General features: G+C 42.7%; 1 pseudogene; it reads right to left on the bottom strand.

Moving 5' to 3' along the window:
* Positions 1 to 10,181: 10,181 nt before the first annotated feature.
* On the bottom strand, positions 10,182 to 22,026 carry LOC129813527 (keratin, type I cytoskeletal 17-like; annotated as a pseudogene).
* Between the last annotated feature and the right edge of the window lie 2,575 nt (positions 22,027 to 24,601).

Raw genomic sequence — 24,601 nt, 5'->3', positions numbered from 1 at the left:
TATGTAATACATACAAATCCAAATGGGTGAATGAGAATATGTACATGTAAGTATATGAATGAGCGATTGCCGAGCGGCATAGGCAAGGTGCAATAGATGGTATAAAATACAGTATATACATGTGATATGAGTAATGTAAGATATGCAAACATTATTAAAGTGTGCATTATTTAGAGTGCATTGTATAAAGTGACTAGTGATCCATTTATTAAAGTGGCCAGTGATTGGGTCTCAATGTATGCAGCAGCCTCTCTGAGTTGGTGATCGCTGTTTAGCAGTCTGACGGCCTTGAGATAGAAGCTGTTTTTTCAGTCTCTCGGTCCCAACTGTACTGACCTCGCCTTCTGGATGGTAGCGGTGTGAACAGGCAGTGGCTCGGGTGGTTGATATCCTTGATGATCTTTTTGGCCTTCCTGTGACATCGGGTGGTGTAGGTGTCATGGAGGGCAGGTAGTTTGCACCCGGTGATGCGTTGTGCAGACCGCACCACCCTCTGAGGGCGGTGCAGTTGCCGTACCAGGCTGTGATACAGCCTGACAGGATGCTCTCGATTGTGCATCTGTAAAAGTTTGTCAGGGTTTTGTGTGACAAGCCACATTTCTTCAGCCTCCTGATGTTGAGGAGGCGCTATTGCGCCTTCTTCGCCACACTGTCTGTGTGAGTGGACCATTTCAGTTTGTCTGTGATGTGTATGCCGAGGAACTTAAAACTTTCCACCTTCTCCACTGCTGTCCCGTCGATGTGGATATGGGGATACTCCCTCTACGGTTTCCTGAAGTCCACGATCATGTGCTTTGTTTTGTTGACATTGAGTGAGAGGTTGTTTTCCTGACACCACACTCCAAGTGCCCTCACCTCCTCCCTGTAGGCCATCTCGTCGTTGGTAATCAAGCCCACTACCGTTGTGTCGTCTACAAACTAAATGATGGAGTTGGAGGCGTGCATGGCCACGCAGTCGTGGGTGAACAGGGAGTACAGGAGGGGGCTAAGCACGCACCCTTGTGGGGCCCCAGTGTTGAGGGTCAGCGAAGATGTTGTTTCCTACCTTCACCACCTGGGAGCGGCCCGTCCAGGACCCAATTGCACAGGGCGGGGTTGAGATCCAGGGCCTCTAGCTTGATGATGAGCTTGGAGGGTACTATGGTGTTGAATGCTGAGCTGTAGTCTATGAACAGTAAATGGGTAAACAGTAAATCACACCCATTACAGAAAACAGTGATACCTTATTTACATAAGTCTTCAGACCCTTTGCTATGAGACTTGAAATTTAGCTCTGGTGCATCCTGTTTCCATTGATCATCCTTGAGATGTTTCTACAACTTGATTGAAGTCCACCTGTGGTAAATTCAATTGATTAGACATGATTTGGAGAGGCACACACTTGGCTATACAAGCCATGAGGTCGAAGGAATTGTCCGTAGAGCTCCGAGACATGATTGTGTTGAGGCACAGATCTGGGGAAGGTTACCAAAAAATGTTTGCAGCATTGAGGGTCCCAAGAACAGTGGCCTCCATCATTCTTAAATGGAAAAAGTTTGGAACCACCAAGACTCTACCTAGAGCTGGCCACCCGGCCAAACTGAGCAATCGAGGGAGAAGGGTCTTGGTCAGGGAGGTGACCAAGAACCCGGTGGTCACTCTGACAGAGCTCTAGAGTTCCTCTGTGGAGATGGGAGAACCTTCCAGAAAGACAACCATCTCTGCAGCCCTCCACCAAAACAGGCCTTTATGGTAATGGCCAGACTGAAGCCACTCTTCAGTAAAAGACACGACAGCTCGCTTGGAGTTTTCCAAAAAGCACGTAGAGACTCTCAGACCATGAGAAACAAGATTCTCTGGTCTGATGAGACTTGAATCAATCAAATGTATTTATGAAGCCAACAAAAACTAAAAGCGTACTGTATGAAGGAGTCATAGACCATTTTGTCAACATGAAAGAGAGGAGGATGGCATTGGCGTTTCTCTACAAGTAAGGTGAGTCAACATGTTTTTTTCTACTTGCATAAAACGCACGCGCACACAAAATCAGAACCATGGACAGCCGAATCATATTTCGCTTATGTTGGTTGGACTAAATTGTTTTTGGTATAATTTAGTTGTCACTGCATTAGACTAAGCGTAGGTGATTTGATGATCTCGAAATGTTGAAGGTGAAATGGTTCTGGAATAGTGGAGGCAGCGCCTGTTTTCTTTCCGACTTGTCATAACTCTCCGTTGTTCTAAATCAATAGTTGTTTAGTAGTCTGAATGTCTGAAACATGATTTTGCTTGACCACCCGTAGGTCACGTATACTCAGCTGGCCCCTCCCCAGATGTTGTGTTAAACGCTCTACAACAAAGCTGTGTCCAACAAGCTTTCTCTGCCCTTAATTAACTTCTTGAGAATACAGGGGGTGCTGTTTTCACATTAGCATAATTGCCTCTACAGATAAAACTGCCTCTTATTCAATTATTGCTGTTACTATATGCATATAACCATATCCCATTGGATAGAAAACAAGCTATGGTTTCTAAAACCGTTCCAATTTTGTCTCTGAGTCAAACACAGGTCATTTCACAGCACTTTCCCTGAGCCAGAAGAAGATTGCAAGATGTGTATGCTCGCTTCAAAGCTCTGCCTATATATGGTCACGCGACCTATGACCCGAAACACACTTCCTTCTTCTTCCTCTGGGTGTCTGGAAGACGTCAGAGGAGAAATTTTTTGTTTATCTTGTACTGACGTGAAATAAGACCTATTTCTTTAGCGTGACCGACAACTTCCGGTTTCTGAGATGCGCGTTTTCAGAGGTGCCATTGTCTTTTGTTATGCTGACGTTACGGATGAAAACTATCTCCGTCTCGAAGTTTGTTTGATACATGTGACCATATCACCGTAATGTATGTTTTTTCAATATAGTTTAATCAGATTATTAGAATTTTTTCGGGAGTTTTGCCGTGTTCCGTTCTTTGAGTTTTTTAACTTTGGACAGGGGCCGTGCCAGTCGACCAGTACCCAGGCTAAATGAAGAGGGGAAGTTGCCATTGTGAATGGATTGAACGACTCATCAGGACTAAGGACACCTTGATCAACATTCTGATGAAAGACCAGCAATAGTAAGACCCAATTTACGATGTTATTTCATATATCTGTCGTGCATGTGAACTGGTCGCGCGCGTCCAGCTGGTTCTGGCTGGCCTGGTTATGCTAATTTAGCGCTACATTTTGTTTTCGCTATAAAACATTTAAAAAATCTGAAATATTGTTTGGATTCACCAGATGTTGGGCTTTCAATGTCTGTACGCTGTGTATTTTTTCTGAAATGTTTTAAGACAAGTAATTAGTTATATAACGTTGGTCTCTGTAATTGTTCTAGCTGCATCAGCACTATATCAGATTGCAGCTGCAATGTAGAACTGTGATTTATACCTGAAAAATGCACATTTAAAAAAAAAAAACTATGCTATACCATAAATATGTTATCAGACTGTCATCTTAAGAATTTGTTTGTTGGTTAGTGGCTATCAATATCTTAGTTTAGCCGAATTGGTGATAGCACCTGATGGAGTAAGAAACTGTTGGAGTAAGAAAATGGTGTCATTTTGCTAACGTGTTTAGCTAATAGATTTACATATTGTGTCTTCCCTGTAAAACATTTAAAAAATCTGAAATGGTGGTTTTATTCACAAGATCTGTGTCTTTCATTGGGTGTCTTGGACTTGTGATTTAATGATATTTAGATGCTACTATTTAATTGTGACGCTATGCTAGCGATGCTAATCAGTGTGGGGGGTGTGGGGGGTGCTCCCGGATCCGGGTTAGGTACTCTGTAGAGGTTGTTCTGAACACTTCCAAAACAAAGGTCATTTGGATTGGTAAGAACAATTACCCCTTACCCCACAGGTGTGATTACTACCTCTGAGGGTTTAGAGCTTGAGGTAGTCACCTCAATCAAGTACTTGGGAGTATGGCTGGACGGTACACTGTCCTTCTCTCAGCACATATCAAAGCTGCAGGCTAAGGTTAAATCTAGACTTGGTTTCCTCTGTCGTAATCGCTCCTCTTTCACCCCAGCTGCCAAACTAACCCTGATTCAGATGACCATCCTACCCATGCTAGATTATGGAGACGTAATTTGTAGTTCGGAAGGTAAGGGTGCTCTCCAGCGACTAGATGTTCTTTACCATTCGGCCATCAGATTTGCCAACAATGCTACTTATATGACACCATCACTGCACTCTATACTCCTCAGTAAACTGGTCATCTCTGTATACCCATGGCAAGACCCATTGGTTGATGCTTATTTATAAAACCCTCTTAGGCCTCACTCCCCCCTATCTGAGATATTTACTGCAGCCCTCATCCTCCACATACAACACCCATTCTGCCAGTCACATTCTGTTAAAGGTCCCCAAAGCACCCACATCCCTGGGTCACTCTTTTCAGTTAGCTGCAGCTAGCGACTGGAACAAGCTGCAAAAAAATACACTCAAACTGGACAGTTTTATCTCAATCTCTTCATTCAAAGACTCAATCATGGACACTCTTCCTGACAGTTGTGGCTGCTTTGCGTGATGTATTGTTGTCTTTACCTTCTTGCCTTTGTGCCGTTGTCTGTGCCCAATAATGTTTGTACTGTGTTGCTGCCATGTTGTTGTCACGTGGTGTCGCGACCATGCTGTGTTGTTGTCATGCTGTGTTGTTGTCATGCTATGTTGTTGTCTTAGGTCTCTCTTTATGTAGTGTTGTGGTGTTGCGTGTTTTGTCCTATATTTTTAATCCCAGCCCCCGTCCCCGCAGGAGGCCTTTTGCCTTTTGGTAGTCCGTCATTTGTAAATAAGTATATGTTCTTAACTGACTTGCCTAGTTAAATAAAGGTTAAAAATATATATATATTATTTATTTGTTACATGCAATATGCTTTGTGGACTTCATCGGACAGTGGACATTTAGAACAGTGAACCATAGCTATAGTTAGGCATCTGTTTACATTCAGAGAATAATAGAGCACAAAAGAGGAAGTGTTCACATTCGCAGAGGACATGGCACACACGTGCACACATCTGGTGTGGTTAGAGATAGCAGGAGAGTGTACCAATCGTACAGTATGTTGTTGATTTAGCTTAAACTGATACAGTGCCTTCAGAAAGTATTCACACCCCTTGACTTTTTTCACGTTTTGTTGTGTTACAGGCTCAATTTAAAATTTATTAAATGTAGATTTTTGTCACTGGCCTACAAACAATATCCCATAATGTAAAAGTGGAATTATGCTTTTAGAAATGTTTACAAATGAATAAAAAAGAAAAAGCTGAAATGTCTTGTCAATAAGTATTCAACCCCTATGTTATGGCATAGCCTAAATAAGTTCAGCAGTATAAATGATCTTAACAAGTCACATAATAACTTGCATGGACTAACTGTGTGTGCAATAATAGTGTTTAACATGACCCCACACATACAGATCATTGTAAGTTCCCTCAGTCGAACAGTGAATTCCAATGCCGTGCGAAGAAGGGCACCTATTGGTGGAGGGGTAAAAAAAAAAGCAGACATTGAATATCCCTTAGAGCATGGTGAAGTTATTAATTACACACCCGGTCACTACAAAGATACAGGCGTCCTTCCTAACTCAGTTGCCAGAGATGAAGGAAACCGCTCAGGGATTTCATCATGAGACCAATGGTGCCTTTAAACAGTTACAGAGTTTAATGGCAGTGATAGGAGAAAACTGAGGATGGATCAACAACATTGTAGTTACTCCACAATACTAATGTAATTGACAGAGAGAAAAGAAGGAAACCTGTACAGAATTTTTTTTTCTCCAAAACATCAATCCTGTTTGCAACAAGGCACTAAAGTAATAATGCAAAGAATGTGGCAAAGCAATTAACTTTTTGTCCTGAATACTAAGTGTTAAGTTTGTGGCAATTCCAATACAACACAGTAATGAAAACCACTCTCCATATTTTTAAGCATAGTGGTGGCTGCATTATGTTATTGGTATGCTTGTAATCGTTAAGGACTGGGGAGATTTTCAGGATAAAAAATAAATGGAACAGAGCTAAGTGTAGGTAAAATCCTAGAGAAAAACCTGGTTCAGTCTGCTTTCCAACAGACACTGGGAGCTTGATTCACCTTTCAGCAGGACAATAACCTAAATCACAAGGCTGAATATACATCGGAGTTACTTGCCAAGAAGACATTGAATGTTCCTGAGTGGCCGAGTTATAATTGACTTAAATCTGCTTGAAAATCTTTGGCAAGACTTGAAAATGTTTGTCTCGCAATGATCAAGAACCAATTTGACAGAGCTTGAAGAATTTTGAAAAGAATGGGCAAATATTGTACAATCCAGGTGTGGAAAGCACTTTGAGACTTACCCAGAAAGACTAACAGCTGTAATCGCTGCCAAAGAAGATTCTAACTTGTATTCACTCAGGGGTGTGAATACTTATGTAAATTAGATGTTTCTGTATTTTATTTTCTATACATTTGCAAACATTTCGAAAAACATGTTTTCACTTTTTCATTATGTGGTATTGAGTGTAGATGAATGACATTTTTAAAAATGTAATCCAGTAACACCACAAAATGTGGAATAAGTCAAGGGGTAGTGTAACGGCATTCCTCCTCCTCTTCATCTTCGGAAGAGGAGGAGTATTGAGGGAACCAAGGCGCAGCGTAAAGAACAGACATATTTTATTTAACGAAAACACAAACTTGTATAAACTAACAAAATAACAAACGGTGTAGACAGACCTATACGAAGAACTCACATAAAACAAGAAGAACGCACGAATAGGACAATTAGACTACACAAACCGAACAAACCGTAACAGTCCCGTATGGTGCAAACAATTACACAGACACGGAAGACAATCACCCACAACGAACACTGTGACAACGCCTACCTAAATATGACTCTTAATTAGAGGAACGCCAAACACCTGCCTCTAATTAAGAGCCATACCAGGCAACCCAAAACCAACACAGAAACAGAAAACATAGAATGCCCACCCAACCTCACGTCCTGACCAACTAACACACATAACAAACTAACATAAATAGGTCAGGAACGTGACAGGTAGACTTTCTGAAGGCACTATAGTTGTTATTTATCTGACCAATTAGGTCTAATTTTGGATTTGGATTTCATATCAAAGGAATGCAATGTACTCAATGCCCACCTCAGAAACCAATGTCACAAAATGCTATTTCGACCTTGTACCCACGCAGTTGCACACAGAAAGTGAAGAACAAGAGGAAAAACCGTGGCCAAAGCTAGTAGCCTAAAATAAGAAGTGGTTAGCACCTAGCAGCATGTAGGGCAATGTGGTGCTTGCAGGCTCTACACGTGTCTTTAGAATTATATTGGCAGCTCTAAGCCTACGGAGGACATACAGTAGCTGCCTAGATTTTACAAGCCAAAGCCCAATTTGTTTAATTCCTCACTTTTTCAATAGCTAGTTTAGCTTTCCTAATGCTTCCTTGCAGTACTCAAACATATTTTGAAGTTTGTAATTTTGGTAACACTACAAAAACTTAAGTGTCCTTATTACTATAACTTGATACAAATGTAAGTATATACTGAAAATCATGTACTGTAAACCCAATACTTACCTACAATACGCTACCATTAGCTAATTGTTTGCTAAAACATCCAGTACAGCTACAGGTTCTCAACTGATACGTCATAAATAAATATGCATGATTTGAATCAGTGCAACAACAAACATAAAATATCTAAACCTCATATATATGGAAACCCCACATACAACAGGGTTGTCGTGGCAACAGTCAGTCCTGCATAGCGTGACAAAGTTTCACAGCAGTTGCGGGTGGGTTTGGTTGTGACGTTCTCTCTCTCAACCTGTTTACCAGTGGCTGTACTGTCTAGAACATTGTGCGGTGTGCTTTTCTCTGGGGCCTTGCATGCCAAGAGCAGACCGCAAAAGCAACGATATTTGAGGAACAGGGTAGAGGTGACAGAGAGAAGCACACACTAACATTCTCACATGCTCCTCCCCTATCCTTTTCTACTCACAAACAACAATTACGCAACTCAAATTTCAAATCGAAACACAGTAGATTGAGGAGTGCACTGACACTCACTCACACATCCACATATGAAAGGAGGAGTTTTAAAAAATGTATTGAAAATAATAACATCTGCAAAACCTTATAATGTAACAGCATTAACACATAAGCAAACATAAATGAACAGAGGGCCAGATCTATAATGCAAGTCTAAAAATTGGGCATACATTGACAGAGAAGCTAGAGGGTTTGGTTAAAACACTCACTTTAGTATCTGAACATCCACCGGTCCAGAGGTACCCTGGTGGAATCAGGTAGATTCAGATTCATCTGCGGATGTGGGTTCCGAAATCAGCGAGGGCTCTATGTATTCTAGGTGGAAGAAGTGCGTTAATAAGTAGGGTTTAATAAGTACATTTAGCACAAGACTGCATGGAAAATTATGGCGAAGCACTGCTCTAGAACGCTGTCTTTTACAGCCAGGTCACCCGTGATACAAGTCAGTATGCAATGTCCATCCATGTCTGAGGACCTCGGGAGATGACGTGGAACCTGTGAAAGCTGTTACCTTCAAGTAGGTTTCGGTTTTGCTAGGGCGTTGTGGACAGGGATGATGGATGGGTGTAAGCAACTGCCTCTGATTCCAAAGGTTGCAAGTTCAAAAACAACTTTCTATCGCTGGATTGGTTGTTTTTGTTTTAAGCCTTCAGCCTTACCTTACCTTAACCATTTGGAGTTAATGCCTGATCTTAAGAATTTGGAGTTAATGCCTGAACTTAAGAATTTCGAGTTAATGCCTGAACTTAACCCTAACCTTACAGATTAAGAGTTAATGCCTAAACGTAACCTTAAATACTTCTAAATGTGATGTTTGAGAAACATGGATGAACAGCTAATTCTGACATGAGACTGTGAGAGCTGGTAGGTCTTTGAGCTGCATGTGTATTCAGTTCACATTATATACATGCATATCCATGCATTTATTTTATATTGACTAATAGCCTGACATGATAACATGCAGAAGTATAATGTATATGTTTAATTGTGTCAGCATTGCATAACATGTTATGATACATTGAAGTCAAGATACCATATCAAAATGACTGACTGACCAGATATCTTTAACTTGAAAACCCCCTCCTCCTACTAGAGAAAGAGAGATATGAAAGGAAAATGGGGTGTGGGGATAAAGAAAGAGCGCAGAAGAGATAGCAAGGGAGATCATTTGCTTAGCCATATTCACAACTTTTTACTGAAGATAAATGTGTAACCAATGTCATCGGTTCTGCATACACAGACCTCTTCACCCATAAAATACGTGAAATGAATCAATGTTATTTTACAAAGCTTTTTGCTTCTGCACTTAATACACAAAATGCTTAACAGTAACCCTGTCTAGACCCCCAAAGAGCAAGAATAATCACTGTGGAATGGAAAAAATCCTTAAAAGGAAGAAACCTTGAGAGGAGCCAGACTCAAAAGGGGAGGCCTAGCCTCCTCTGGCTGTACCAGGTTGAAGTTAAGAGTACATGATCATATAAGCCAGACAGTTTCTTCAGTTGAAAACGTACATTTGTCAATGAGATATTTGTTAAAAAAGACAAAATAGCTATTAAATAGTTCAGAGAAAGTATGGCTAGACAGTTTTCCGAATCAGCGAGGCAACCATTCTCCTACCCTGATGCTCCCTCTACGTGTGGAAACGTGCTTTTGTATCTAGCGTGGGCAGAAGGTAAGGGGGAGGCCCAGCCTGCAGGATGGAAATGTGAATGTGAGTGAGGGCTATGTCTACCCTACACTTCCCAGGACTCCTGCCCCCTACGGGCCAACTTGTGAAAACAGGTCAGCTCATGTGGTCCGGAAAGTCCCCCGGCGCTACTGATAAACCATCCGTCAGTTGGTCTGACTGGGCCATCTCCACAATGGATTAGTTAACATTTCTTGATAAATAAATTAGCCAGTCGAGTGGGTCCACATCAATTTTAAAGGTTGATATATGATTTGAGAGCACTAGAAAGTGTTTCTAAGATGGGTAATTCCCTTTGCGTTATATATATATATATATATACATATTACCAAAAAAAATTATAGTATATATTTTTTACTGTTGTGTAATACCCATTTGGGTCTCATTTTTTTTGTGCTACCAAAAAGCTACCTATCACTCAATGAAAGCCTCAATGGCCAACGTCAAGCTGGAGATCTGAGCATGGTACCCTGCCACACCCATGTTGAACTAGGACTGGGCTTCCGCAAAGTTCTGCTCCAGGGACATGTTCTGGAGAGCAGGGTAGAGAGAGAGCAGAGGAATGGAGGAGTGTGAGGGTGGCGATTCAGGACAGAGTAGGTTGGGAGGATAAAGGAGTGAGAAAGATTAAGGGAGACGGGGAAAAGGAGAGGAAAAGAGGGTAATGAAAGGGGACAGGAATGGAAAGAGGAGGGAGAAGAAAGAAGAACAGGAAAGCAACGGAAAGAAAGGAGGGGAGGGAGATTATGAACACTACACCACAGTATTTAGCGATATTAATCTGAAGAAACTGTGATTACAGCTTGCAAGTAACAACGTCACCGAATCATGAACTAATTGCTCGCGCCTGTGTGTGCTTGCCAACTCTGCAGGAAGACTCTGGAAATCTCGTTATAAGTCAGAGCCGATAAAGCACGCAAGGGGTTGTAGGGGAGCTGGTTCTCTGATGGACATGGGGTTTCGTAGCCCTCGCAATTTTTTTGCACTCACTAATGGTGGGAGGTTGTCATTCGCTGCTGTGTATTGTGGCTGCCGACGAAGCGAGGTATTGAGGGGGAATTTGGGGAACCAGGTAAGATAGTGGGGTTTCTTGGATGGATAGCCCTATCCCCTGCATTAATGAGTTGCAGCGCACCCTTCTATTCAATGTATTTAATCAGGCTAAACCCGAGCATAGGTTACGGCATTTCTCTACCCTATTGTCGTTTTCTGCATTCAGTGATTAACCTGAATCCTAGTGTAGCCTAGCTGTTGATCCCGTTTAGTCCATTGTAGATAATTCAGTGCACCATGGATACACTGTCTACAGTTTGCCATGCTGGCCGGCTCAATAGGGATGCACATACTCAGACCTCATGGAGGGGTCTCATCAGCTGGAGAAGTAAAGTGTTCAAATGTTCAATGTAATGTCTGTCCCATTTGGTCTTTAGCCTTTTAAAATACAGCGTGGGTTGTGAGGGGCAAGCAGAAAGGTGACTGCAGACTTTGTAGCTTAGTGGGCTGGGATCTATATTACTTTATCATGTGTGGGTCTTTTGACCGTGTGTATTTGGTTCCTGTTTGCAGGGAATTTGCACTGCTATTTATTGGGCTAAGCTCTTATTTGCAGTGCAGTCACATGTTAGTATAACATTTTATCATAGCCTGCTCCTTATACCACAGTTTGTTTGTTCTTATAGGCCTGTTCAGGTTGAGTTGCATAGGCTCCCTACTAAGTCTCTCATGTACTCCACACTGTCCTATGAATTTGTGTCTATTAAAGGTCCTTGTTTGCTACATCTGTATTAAGTTATGGTGTGTCGAAGCCTGACGTCAGACCATACTGTTAAAACAAAAGTTTTTGCAACATTTCAGTGGGAGATCATTCATTACAAGGTCGCCTCACTCAAGTTTCCCCCAAAACCATGATTTGGTCAAACAGTAAAGTGCATTATCCTCATGATTCCTGTAATGAACGTGTCTGCCCAGCACCTGGGCCTGCTGCTGTGATGAGCAAGCCACTTGATGTGCTCTCCAGCAGAGAGAAAAGGCTTATGATTGTATAACATTTCAAAATCTAATAGCAGGAAATGCATTGCTTTGGAAGCAACTGTTCTCAGCTTTCTGTGGGTATACTTTCGATTTGTCAACTCTTAATATTGAACTCAATAGCAACTATTTTACAACCAAGATAGTTGCTAGAGAAACATTTTGAAATGTTATACAATCAAGTCTTTTCTCTCTGCTGGAGAGCACATCAAGTGGCTTGCTCATCACAGCAGCTCTCTTTTTAGGACATTTACTGTTAGATTAATACATGACTGCTAAGTAGTGGGTATTTTAGTGTTAGCGATCTAGCTGTTTTGAGATTTCACTTCCTCGTGGTGAATAAGCCCCACATTTTGCCTGTTAATAGTGCACATAAAGATGTAGGCAAATTCATCTATTGAACAAAAAATGTAAACATAAAATATAACAATACCCTATTCTCAATCCACGACAATCACTGGATTTGGTTGCACATCAAAATATCTTGAATCATGTATTCCTGCTTGGACATGTTAGATGAAACTGGTTTCTTGACTAGCACATCCATCTCAGGAGTCTAAAGCACTGTAAATGTATAAAGTTAATGATTTTTTTTTTTTAAGTATTGCGTGAAGCTGCAGAAAACAAATGCTGCGACTAAATCCTGGGCTGTTGTCACTGAAAGTTGGTGGCACTGGAGAAACAGTTATTCCGGAGCCCTGTCAAGGTGTTTTTTATATCTTTATCTGCTGCAGAGTAATGTGTTCCTCTGCCAACTTGGCTGTGGGGAAGAAAGTCATGCAATGGGATGTTATACAGAAACGTTTTAGGACAAGGTATAACGGATACGTTGGGAGTCGAGAAACAGCGGCAGTGAACATCGAGCGATACAAAACAAGCGTATTGTCTGGACATGAAACACAACTAATACTGTCTGGGGAATGAACCTGGGGGAGTGACAGATATAGGGGAGGTCATCAGTCAAGTGATGGAGTCCGGGAGTCTAAGGAAATAAAAATGTGATATGACTAAAGGGAATTTAGTTGACTAAAATGGCCCACTTTTTGTCCTTTTGACAAGAACTAGACAATTTGTATTCAAATGACAAATGTGACTTTGTTATATATTAGTCAAAATGACAGACCAGAATAAATCTAAAAAAAGAGTGCCAAAATGAACACTGCTCTCGGGTTGGTCTGCAAGCTTTATTACAGTAAATATTTGTATTATCAACTTGGTTGGTGTTGTAATGTCTTGGACGAGCACAGATCTTGACAGCGAAAATCATCTGTTTCATGAAGGAACCAACTGAATTGGTGCCCGTTTCCTCTTTGAAAGTTTGCCTTAGTACGTTCACAGCTGTGCGATCTGTGGCAGTAGGGACTTTCATACAGATAACCAAATACAAATTCAACCACTTCCTTTGTCTTCTGCATACTACTTCCTGACGTGATTTATCGTAAAGTCTGATCTGCTGGGTTTCGGTTCGATTATGAAAAATGTATAACTTTTCTTCAGTTTCCCCAAAAAATCACATTAAATGCATTATGAAATAATGACAGTAAAATGATTTGACCTTTTTTAATGGAAATTCAATTGCCAAAAATAGTGAGCATTCATTTTCCAAAACATTGAAAATATTCGATTGTCTCTGTCCGGTACACATCAGGTAGACATCAATAGGAATAAAATATTTGTCACGACTCCGACCGAGGCAGGCTCTCCTTCCCGTTCGGGTGGCGCTCGGCGGTCGTCGTCACCGGCCTATTAGCTGCCACTGATCCTTTTCTCCCCCTCCTTATGTGTTCATTGGTTACACCTGTTTTGACACCCAGTCCTTACAATATTTCAAGTGTGCATATTACTTAGTTGCTATTTGATTACTTTATTTTTTTTAATTTTTTATTACTTTATTCCTTCAACACATAATCTCATCTCTGCTCAGGCAGTAGCAGACGGACAACATTCTCTGTGCTCTCCATACTGTACTGCCATCCTATTTAGCAGGGCTAGCCTGCTGACAATTTTACTAGTTCTTCAAAGTCGATGAGGCACACTTTCCCAAACTGTCTCTATCCCTCTCTGTTATCGTTGTGTAATTTCCTCTCGTGCGGTCTGTGTGTATCTAACCTAACGTGGCAGGGTCAAAGTGCATCCATCTCTGTCTGAGCCGGAAAAAACAGGGTATTAGATTATGGTCATTGTAGTTAATTACTACGTTTCTGCGCTGAACTAGGTTGAATATTTGCCTAATGAAAACTACAATATCCTTCAGCCCAGCGTACCACATAGTTCTTGACATGATCTCTCTCATCAAAGATTTTATTTCTCTCTAGAGAAATGGCGCATTGGGCTCAAAAAAACAGAACTGAATGGAATTCATGTAATTGAACCGATATCGGCCAATTAGTTTAGTAACCCCCCAAAAAATGAAATCTTGGTCAATCGCTCAGCACTACAGTGTACTGAAGAAAGTAAATTTTTGTGAACAGTTGCTTTAGCTAGGAAACCGTGTGAAAAATGTTTTTGCTTTGTTGGTAAAGGCACATTTTGCACAATGTGCAAAGTCTTGCTGAGTTGTTTTTACTGTAGTTTTATCTTCTTCTGAAATTGACCTTGTGATCTTACTCTGGCTGGGATTCTCTATGTGGTAACAGTTCTACTGTGTCACTGTGTGGCGTTAGCGGCAGTTGTAGTCCACGATAGAACAGATAAACTGGGACTTTTCAAATCAAAATGTTAGGTGTCCCCTCCCACCCCCAAATCCCCCATGACTTTTAATGTATGGAGATTACACCAGAGGTAGCCAATAATACATTATAGACAGGCCTCTACATTAATCATGCGTTGATGTCAAAGAGACTTGCGTGGAAAAATGTCATGACGACTTCCTAACATGGATGCCGTGTGCAGATTTCAAGTTGTGATCTTGGCCCATTGTGCATTTTTAGTGTGAGTTGAAGTAGCTAGACGGAGGGTCAACACACTGAAGTGACCAGGCATTGGAACTCTAGACTGAGCGCCTGCAGCTCCTTCCAGGCCCCTGAGATTTCATTCTTTGCCTCTGAGACGGCCTCTGAACTCTTGGCAGTAGCTATCTGTATCTCTTCTATCTGCAAGAGGAGAGAGACGCTCCTTGTTAAAACAGTGCGTGACATGTTTTGTTTACACTTTATTTTTCTACATTTACTTGGTTTGGGATTAGCTCATTTAAACAAGCACCATTTTATGACTTGGTACCTTGTAGTTGCCACTCAGTATAGTGTTACTCTCTGGTAATCAATATAGTGCATCAGAAGAACGCTTTGTTGCTGACAAAAACAGACACCAGGCAAAGGTATGCAAGTAGCTGGGTAGATACTGTAGGTGCAGTAAATTGTTGAAGTTAGCATAAGGTGCTTGCACACACCTTCAGTTTGTAGTAAGCGTCCGCCTCCTCTCTGTGTTACTGCACAGACTTCTCGTGCTCCATCCTGATCTTGTTGAGAGGGGTGGAGATGCCGAAAGACTTGTCTGTGTCCACCTCGATCATCGACACAGACGTGTCTATAGCCGTGGCTCTCAGTTTGGACTGCAGAGTGGACAATTCCTGTGTGGATAGATGATGGACAGTGATGTACCAAGTCAGGTATTTGCAATAAACACAAACATTTAGATAACCAGATATCAAAAATAATGACACATTTACTATTCTCGTACTTTCTTAACGTAAAGACTTAATTCTCTGTACCTCCTGCATCTTGGTGACAAAGTCCAGTTCATTCTTCAAGCTTGTGTACTTGGCATCCAAATCAATATGTAATTCGGGTGCCATATCTATGTCCAGGGGGAAAAGAGTGATAGTACATTTCAGCTACTGTACATCTACAAGAACATGCTGAACAAGTTAGAGGGAGAGAGTACAAAAAATTGCTCCACCGCCATCTTTGTTCTTCTCTTGACCTTCTTCATGGCTGAAATGTCAGTCCAGCTAAAACTTCATACCTTGCGCAAAGTCAAACCTGCAACATAACATGCAGCCAACCATTTTAATGTCAGGTATAGTACGGATCCATCTAACCCCAAGCTTGTCTATTGAGGGGCAAAATGAATCTGAAACTAGGATAAAAGTGTCATGCAACATAAAAGCCATCCTGTCAAGGCATAATTTCAACAAATTGAGGAATCTTAAAAGGTCACTGCTAACAGTTTTCAGATAGTTTTATCAACCCAACATAGTAATAACTGGTTGGACTCTCCTCAACTGCAAACACACAACAGATATACTAAAAAGGACAACAACAACTGTGATGAAATAAATATCAGGTCAACAAAAGAATAACAACCATATTCTACACATCCTTCGTTCAGTGTTCTCACATTCTTTTTCCAAGCCTGGTTACAATCAGCTATCCATCGCAAATAAAAAATGAACTACACAAAACAGTGAAGCTAACAAGCACAATCAGTGGAGTTAATCTCAAGAACATGGGAGCGCTGTTCTTGGAGAGAGTGGTGAGGGCAGGAGCGAGAATTGCCACCGACCTGACACACACTCTCAACCAGGAGTACAAGCTCCTACCATCCGGCTGCCAATACAGAGTCCATCTTTACAAAACAGCCAGAGCCAAGAAATCATTCATTCCCACCAGTATGAGTAAATTGAATAAATCCCCCCCCAGAATTGAATTTTACCATGTATTATCTGCTGTAGTTATTGCTTGTAATTTATGTATGTATGTATGCACCTATTGGTGATGTTTGTGAGAAAGGAACAAAAGGAACGCACAAATAATAAGAATTATTATTCCAGAATTTTCAGTGACCGAGGATTTGGCTAAATAAGGATGGCCAATGTTACAACTGGAGAGTTGTATTGTGCTGGTACTCTAGATTTCAAATATTTTCTGAAAGTGAAATTAGTTATAAGAAACGGACACTCACTTGGCTTTGAATTCGTGGGCCGTTCCCGCGAATGTTGTCCAGCTCGATCTCCAGTTTGATGGTGTCCAAGGTGAGCATCTCCAGGGCACTGCGATACTCGCCGAGCCTCGTACTCCGCTGTGGTGGTGCCGGAGGACTCGAGCGACCCCATATCTGTGCGCCCCATCAGCTGGGACAGTTTGCCCTCCAGGATGACGTTCTCCTGCTGGAGGGCTCTCAGTTTGCCCATGTACGAGAATAAGTGTTCTTTGAGGCCGGACAGAGTGTGCTTCTCTACCTCCCGGGACCGCATGGGATCCAAAGCTGGGCCCAGAGCGGTACCCAGCGTCATGGTGGTAACCAGTGTTTTTCCCTCCCTCGCTATGGTGCATCCCATAGCGAAGGCAGGACTGTCTATCAGGGCACTGCCTGAGCCTAAGCCACCACCCCAGCCCGGACCCCACTGCCTCCTATTCACACAGAAAGGCCCAGGCCACCACCGGCTGACATCCTGGAGGACGAAGCCATAGACAGGGACATGATGTGTGGTTGAGGATCACAACACAGGCAGAAGATAAGAGAGAGAGATGCCTATGAGAGCAAACTCAAAAGCAAGCAGATCTGGTTTATATACTGTGGAGCCAGAGGGGGTTGAGGGAGTGGAGCAATGGGATGGGGATTGTACAACACAACAACTACCTAATGGGAGAAGTATGGTGTCCATATTAGGACATACACCTGCATGAAGTCAGTGATAAAGTGAGCTCCCTCGAGAAAGGACCGTCTTTCAATTTTACGAGCCTCTGAGTCGTGCTCAAAGTTTGACTGATTTAATAGAGATGTAAAGATGTACAGCAAGCTCTTTCAACTTATGCACTCTTAAATGATTTGACTAATCTTCAACTGTTTGAAAATAACGGCTTGCTTTGTTATAGAATGTACTGGATTTGATCACTTTCATCACCAAGTTAAGTAGCCTAATTAGCACTCCGTTAAAATAACTGCAAGTTCAACAGCTAGGTCAGTTATGGTATGCTTTTTAATGCTCAAGTTTGAATTTCGACCTTGATAATTGAGTTTGAGTTTATTTTTATTTTTACAGGGACAGTGCACTTTAATCAACGTTTCAGTAAAAGTGCCTGTTTTAGTCAGCCGGCTAATTTTCAACCGCAGTCCCTGGGCAGGTTATTAAAAACAATTACAATATAGACAATAGCAACATAGAACAAGCAAGACATAGCAACATAGGACAAGCAAGACGTAGCATACAGACAGAGCAACATAACAAAGTGTTTCCACACCTCACAGACAACAGACATGGAAAGCGGCAACACACAGCTAGGGACCATGTTCACAAATCTGATTGACCTTTAGCCATGTCTTCAAGCATTTTGTGAAAGTGTGATATGTGGTGCAGTTATGTGTGTCTGATGGCAGTGTATTGCAGACATGGGAAGCTCTCACAGAGAAAGCGGATTTACTAAAGGTGCTTTTCCTTAAGGGAACTATACAGTCACCTCTCATGGCAGACCTTGTGGATCTGCTGCCATATGTTTGGGTTTTCTGTTTAACAAAAGTACTGAGTGGAGGGGGAGCCAGGCCATTTAGGATCTTGAATACAAGACATGCATCGGTGTATTGCACAAGATTTTCCCAACTCAGGAGCTCATGCTTTCTGAGGATGTGACAGTGATGATGGCTACTGGGCTTCCTATCAAGCACTTTGAGAGCCTGTTTGTAGACAGACTGAATAGGTCTTACTGTTGTACAGCAAGCTTGGGCCCAACTAGTCAAGCAGTATGTTAAGTGGGGGAGTATCATAGATTTGAAGTACAGTTTTGCTACCTCTGTAGTCAAACAATTTCGTATAAATCGGAAATTGATATTATTTATTTTATATTTAACTAGACAAGTCAGTTAAGAACAAATTCTTATTTACAATGACAGCCTACCCCGGCCAAACCCTAACCCGGACGACGCTGGACCAATTGTGCGCCACCCTATGGGACTCCCAATCACGGCCGGATGTGATACAGCCTGGAATCAAACCAGGGTCTGTAGTGATGCCTCTAGCACCGAAATGCAGTGCCTTAGACCGCTGCACCACTACAGAGACCAAAATTAACTGTCTTACTTCAACACGATATCAGTTACTATAACTCTGTTATAAAATTGATAAGTGCAAAGAATTCAACGGTGCCTTTTTTCCATGGCTGTCTACCCACCATGCAATATGTCTAATTGGCTTCTCATTCCTGATGCTCATCAAATCTGGAATTCAGGTGGAGGAGCAGAGGATACTGCCTGGTCTTGATAGCATCGGGATGGCATTTTTATGATGTCGGTTTTAGGAGTCCTTCCAGGTAAGAGGGTGTAGCGTGCCTACCTCTCCATGCAGCAGATACAGCATACCTGTACGTTGTGTGAAAACATGTTTGCAGGATTTCCGCTTAACCTAATGTTACCACCATAAGCTATCTGTGTAGCCGGCGCTTCACTAGCTTGTCAATCATACTCCAAAGATTGCTCCTGTAGCAAATAGTATTGCTCTCATATATTGAAAGGTTGAATCCCACCTCATTAGTTAGCCTACATGTGCTCTGTGATACAAACATCTGGAAAGCATACATGCTGCCATTACTGGTAAATGTTTTCATTATATGTGACCTGCTATTCACCTTGCTATTCTCAAATGTGTTGATGGTTAATCCACTTATTTTGTATCTAACAAAGTTCAGAGTCCCCAAATGCTGATTCAATAATCTCCCTATTGGTGTGAGCCTGCCAGCAGTCAATTTCAGGACACCCTCTTCATTAGAGAAGTGAAACGTTCTGTATTTTCTCCATCTTGATGAGACACATGACCTGCTCCTGCTGAACTCAATATCTTGAACCAAGATCACCCGCTGTCCAATTATTGTTTGAGCATATGGCAAAATGTTTTTTTTTCTAAACTTGTAGACATTTTATGAGCTGAGTTGTATGTCTTTTGTTAGTAGTTCATGTTAGATTGCTATCGTTAGCATTTCTCTATCAGGATTCGCTTGCATTTGGTTAGCATTGAGTTTGTCACGCTGCTCGGCTAGCTATTTTCCTATTCATGTAAATTGCTCATGTTGATGGTATTCATGTTGTTTAACCATTATTCAGCTCTGTACTGTTATTTGAGCACATTTATATTTATTTTACCAGACAACCTGTAGTGGTTACTAACTTAATTTAATGTAAATAAACACTTTTTTTATTCTTCATGGTCCTTTGATCCCCTACATACAGTGTCATTCCTTTTTGTCAGGCAGTATCCTCAGTCAGTGGTTCACAGCCCACCCAGCAAATCAATTGGCTATGGGAAAGTTACCAGAACATTTGTTAGGTCGCGGCAAATGTTCTCATAACACAAAACTGTCCAGTTATGGTGATGATTATAGAATGCTTTATTAAACATTAGCCTAATGTTGCAAGAACAATCCCAGAACACATTTAGTCTGTTTTTTAAAGGTCCCCAGAATGTTTCGTTATGTTGTGGGCACAGTCTGGTGGTGTCACGGTCGTCTTCGGGTGAAAGAGAGGACCAAGGCGCCGCGTGATATAAATACATTCTTCTCTTTATTAGAAGAAGACAAACGAAACGAACACTATACAAACTAAAACAAAACAACAAACCGACGACCGTGAAGCTATAATATACAAATAAGTGCAGACACTGGCAACTTACACATAGACAATCACCCACAACCTACCTAATGACTATGGCTGCCTAAATATGGCTCCCAATCAGAGACAACGATAGACAGCTGTCTCTAATTGAGAACCAATCTAGGCAACCATAGACTTACATAAACACCTACACTGTACACAACCCCATGAACTCTACAAACACCCCCTAGACAATACAAACACCCTAGACGAGACAAAAACACACAAACATCCCCCATGTCACACCCTGACCTAACTAAAATAATAAAGAAAACAAAGATAAATAAGGCCAGGGCGTGACAGGTGGGAACATTTTGGGGGGGATCACAAAAGAAATGTTCCCAAAACACAAACTGTCCAGTCATGCTGATGATTATAGAATGTTTATATAAAACATTCGCCTGATGTTGCGAAAACATACTGTACATGGAACACGTTTAATCTGTTATTTTAAACATTCCCAGAATGTTTCATTAGGTTGTGGTAACGTCTGGTGAAAACATTGTGGGGACATCACAAAATAAATGTTCCCAAAACACAGACTTTCCAGTTGTGCAGATTATTCTACAATGTTTCTTTTATGATGCAAAAAACTTTCACCTGATGTTGCAAGAATGTTCCTTGTGTCACGCCTAGACCATAGAGAGCTGTTTATTCTCTATGTTGGTTGGGGAGTGACAGTGACTAGGGTGGGTTATCTAGGTGATTAATGATTTATGTTGGCCTGGTATGGTATGGTTCCCAATCAGAGGAAGCTGTTTATCGTTGTCTCTGATTGGGGATCATATTTAGGCAGCCATTTCCCCATTGTGCTTTGTGGGATCTTGACTATGCACAGTTGCCTGTGAGCACTATTGTAGCTTCACGTTTGTTCGTTTTATAGTTGTTTTTTTTTGCTTTGAGGTTCACATAGCAATAAAGATGTGGAACCCAGATCACGCTGCGCTTTGGTCCAGTTATTATGATGATCATGACAGAAGATACCACCAACAACGGACCAAGCAGCGTGCCTAGGAGGTAAGCCAGGAGTGGAGGACATCCTGGACGTGGGACGAGATTATGGCAGGAGACAGAAGCCTGCCAAGGAAGCAGGCGGAGGCAGCGAGGGAACAACAACGACAACACCAGGGTTTGCGGCCACGAAGCAAGCCCAAAAGACAGCCCGAAATTGTTTTGGGGGGGGGCACACAGACTGTTCGGCGACGCTGAGGGGTGAGTCAGAGACCGAGGAGGAATATTGGGACCGATTGAGCGAGGAGTTGGCGGCAAAAGTTGAGGGGAGTGAACCAGAGACTGTCAGTGAGTTGAGGGAGAATGTGGAGGAGAGAGAAATGTTATTGAATTGGTGGAGGATGCACGACATTTGCCCTAAGGAGCGTGTTATCGATTTAAAGCCACCTGAGTCAGCTCTCCGTACTCATGCTGAGAAGTGTGTTAAAGTTCCGGTACAAGTGTTGCCGGCTATACGCACCAGGTCTCCTGTACGCTTTCCCAGCCCAGTACGTCCTGTGCCAACTCCCCGTACTCGTCCTGAGAAGTGTGTTAAAGTTCCGGTACAATTGATGCCGGCTATACGCACCAGGTTTCCAGTGCGCCTTCACAGCCCAGTACGTCCTGTGCCAACTCCTCGTACTCACCGTGTAAAGAGTGTCATCGTTCCGGTACAATGTGTGCCGGTTCTACGCACCTTGTCTCCAGTGCGCCTCTACAGCCCGGTACGTCCTGTTCCTGCTCCTCGCACTCTCCTTGGAGTGCGTGTCCCCAGTCCAGTACGTCCTGTACCTGCTCCTCGCAATCGCCCTGAAGTGCGTGTCACCAGCCCGGTGCCACCTGTACCAGTCCCACGCATCAGGCCTCCAGTGCGCCTCCACAGTCCAGTACGTCCTGTGCCTCCTCCCCGCACTCGCCCTGAGGTGCGTTTCACCAGCCCGGTGCCACCTGTACCGGCCCCACGCATCAGGCCTCCAATGCGCCACCACAGTCCAGAGCTTCCGGCGACAGTTCCCAGTCCAGAGCTTCCGGCGACGTTTCACAGTCCGGAACCTCCAACGACGGTCCACGGTCCGGAACCTCCAACGACGGTCCACGGTCCGGAACCTCCAACGACGGTCCACGGTCCGGAACCTCCAACGACGGTCCACGGTCCGGAACCTCCAACGACGGTCCACGGTCCGGAACCTCCAACGACGGTCCACGGTCCGGAACCTCCAACGACGGTCCACGGTCCGGAACCTCCAACGACGGTCCACGGTCCGGAACCTCCTGAGACGGTCCACGGTCCGGAACCTCCTGAGACGGTCCACGGTCCGGAACCTCGCCTGTTCTTTTATTAAAAGTTCCCAGAATGTTTCTTTAGATTGTCAGAGACCTGGCAGTTTGGTGCCTGGACAAAAAGCTCTCCCTCAATGTGAGCAAGACAAAGGAGCTGATCGTGGACTATAGGAAAAGGAGGGCCGAACAGGCCCCCATTAACATCGACAGGGCTGAAGTGGAGCGGGTTGAGAGTTTCAAGTTCCTTGGTGTCCACATCACCAACGAACTATCATGGTCCAAACACATCAAGAAAGTTGTAAAGAGGGCACGACAACAACGTTTCCCCCTCAAGAGACTGAAAAGATTTGGCATGGGTCCCCAGATCCTCAAAAAGTTCTACAGCTGCACCATCAAGAGCATCCTGACCGGTTGCATCACCGCCTGGTATGGCAACTGCTCGGCGTCTGACCATAAGCCGCTACAGGGCAAAATGAGGGTGCGTACATCGCTGGGGCCAAGCTTCCTGACATCCAGGATCTATATACTAGGCAGTGTCAGGAAGGCCCAAACAATTGTCAGACTCCAGTCACCCAAGTCATAGTATGTTCTCTCTGCTACCGTATGGCAAGCGGTACCAGAGAGCCAAGTCTAGGACCAAAAGGCTCTACCACCAAGTCATAAGAAAGCTGAACAATTAATCAAATGGCCACCCGGACTCGCTGCATAGTCACTTTACAAATTACCTCCACTAACCTGTACCCCCGCACATTGACTCGGTACCGATACCCCCTGTATATAGCCAAGTTGTGTAATTTTCTTGTTTATTTTTTGTTTATTTTTTTCACTTCAGTTTATAGAGTAAATGTTTTCTTAACTCTATTTATTGAACTGCATTGTTTGTTAAGGGCTTGTAAGTAAGCATTTCACGGAAAGGTCTACACCTGTTGTATTCAGCACGTGACAAATGAAATTTTGATTTTATATGACGAGGTTCCCAAAAGACTAAAACTGTCCAGGTCACTTGTGCTGACATTTAAATCATGTTTGTATCAGGGTACATGAAATATTCCTTTGATGTCGTGGGTACATTACAAGAGATAGGTTCCCAAAGCGCAAAATATGCTCAGTTGTGATGACATTCATATAATGTTATAAGAATGTTGACAGAACACCTGGTCTAAGTTCCCAGAACCTTTCATTAAGTTATGCGAGTTGCCTGGGATGTTGCAAGAAAATTATTGTGATATTCGTTTCGGTTGCACAGGACATTACCACAATGTTGCACAATGTTTCACAATTTCAAACAAGTCTGTTTTTTTTTATTTATTTTTTTTATTTTATTTTACCGTTATTTTACCAGGTAAGTTGACTGAGAACACGTTCTCATTTGCAGCAACGACCTGGGGAATAGTTACAGGGGAGAGGGGGGGGATGAATGAGCCAATTGTAAACTGGGGATTATTAGGTGACCATGATGGTTTGAGGGCCAGATTGGGAATTTAGCCAGGACACCGGGGTTAACACCCCTACTCTTACGATAAGTGCCATGGGATCTTTAGTGACCTCAGAGAGTCAGGACACCCGTTTAACGTCCCATCCGAAAGACGGCACCCTACACAGGGCAGTGTCCCCAATCACTGCCCTGGGGCATTGGGATATTTTTTAGACCAGAGGAAAGAGTGCCTCCTACTGGCCCTCCAACACCACTTCCAGCAGCATCTGGTCTCCCATCCAGGGACTGACCAGGACCAACCCTGCTTAGCTTCAGAAGCAAGCCAGCAGTGGTATGCAGGGTGGTATGCTGCTGGCATTTTATGACATTCATAGCATATTTGTTTTCGGTTTAACATAATATTCCATTGATGTTCACGCAATATATGGTGAACAAAATAAATATGCAACAGTTCAAAAGATTTGACTGAGTTACAGTTCATATAAGGAAATCAGACAATTGAAATAAATTCCTGAGTGCCTAA

Source organism: Salvelinus fontinalis, chromosome 17 (genome assembly GCF_029448725.1).
Source record: "Salvelinus fontinalis isolate EN_2023a chromosome 17, ASM2944872v1, whole genome shotgun sequence".
Lineage (NCBI taxonomy): Eukaryota > Metazoa > Chordata > Actinopteri > Salmoniformes > Salmonidae > Salvelinus > Salvelinus fontinalis.
Note: the sequence above shows the minus strand (reverse complement) of the source record. Positions and strands in the feature narration are given on the sequence as shown.